The sequence below is a fragment of the Bemisia tabaci genome, chromosome 7 (genome assembly GCF_918797505.1).
Source record: "Bemisia tabaci chromosome 7, PGI_BMITA_v3".
Classification (NCBI taxonomy): Eukaryota; Metazoa; Arthropoda; class Insecta; order Hemiptera; family Aleyrodidae; genus Bemisia; species Bemisia tabaci.
The window spans coordinates 7001179-7002460 of record NC_092799.1 but is presented as its reverse complement, the minus strand read 5'-3'; the positions used below and the strand labels follow the sequence as shown (position 1 = coordinate 7002460).

Sequence of the window (1282 nt, the reverse complement as noted above, 5' to 3'; positions counted from 1 at the left end):
CTAGAAAGAGAGATAAAATTTACAGTAAAATGTTTGACACCAGTTCGATGTAGAATTATTGCAATAGGGAAGGTATCATTTTGAAATTGAGTTGCAGAGTTATGAAGTTACACTCTTCAGATTAAGGAAAACTAAAAAGACTTGAGCCACTTTATTTAAGTGATTTTGAAAGTACCCTAGTAGCACAAAGACGTAAAATTTTCCAAAAAAAAATTCGTAAAAAAAGACGTAAAATAGACCAAAAATGAAATGCCGATGTAGTCTTTTTTACAAGAATAATTCGGAAAGAGTACAAGATTTTTTACGTAAAAAGATCGAGTTTCTTTACGTAAAAAGTTATGCGCAAAAAAACTCTTGCTTCCTAAAATTGATTAAAATGATAAATCGTAAAGAAAAAAATATACTTTTTACCTATCTGAATCTGTAGTCAATTAATTCTCCTTGAAATCAACTTTCAAATTATTATCTACCTGTCGGGAATTGAACCTGCGACCTGCCTATCAGGAATCGAATGCGCTACCTACTGAGCAAATGAGGCTTCTGTATTAGAGGGGCGAATTTGCGCTGTATAAGTGAATATTTTTATTGTTGAATATGCGTGAGAACGAATTGCGGAATATTTTTTGAATTTGGAAAAACTGGATAAGGGCAAAAACTAATATTTATCATGGATATTTTAAAGATGGTATACCTACTTTCAAAAGTACCTTTGTTGTTCAGGAATATGTGAAAAAAATTATGTACATTTTAATAATATGTCCCCCTTTTTTCTTTTTCTTTTCTTAAATATTATTAACATGCATCAATTTTTTATAAGAATGTCTTAACTATTTTAATAAAGATAAGTTATTAAAATCTTCTCGAACTTTTAAAAACTTTGGCTTATTCGTTCAGAACAATGTGTTTTTGTATCCAGTTTTCTATACTTTGAGGCTATACTTTTTTTTTACAAACAATCTTTAGGGGACATTAGAATTTTTTGCTTAATTTCCTTGTCATAAAAATTACAAAGGTATTTCCTGTTCGGTCAATTCAGCGAATTTTCCATTTAGACATTTTTTTCCTGACTTTCTACATGTAAAAAATCGCGAATTTTTTACGTACAGATTTCAGTTCAATCCCCCAGTTTTTTTTACGTCTTTGATCACAAATTTTTTACGTTAAGTTCTCAGACTCTGATTTTTTACGAGTTCTTTTACGTACATCATTCGTACTCGTAAAATTTACCAGTTTTAATTTTGTTTTCACGAATTATATTACAAGATGTGCTACTAGGGTAAAG

General features: G+C 29.6%; 1 protein-coding gene across 1 annotated transcript in view; it reads right to left on the bottom strand.

Annotated features, from left to right (window-relative positions):
• Rab3GAP1 (RAB3 GTPase activating protein subunit 1) overlaps positions 1-1282 on the bottom strand; it is a 217164-nt gene that overhangs the window by 2940 nt on the left and 212942 nt on the right. The window lies entirely within an intron of this gene.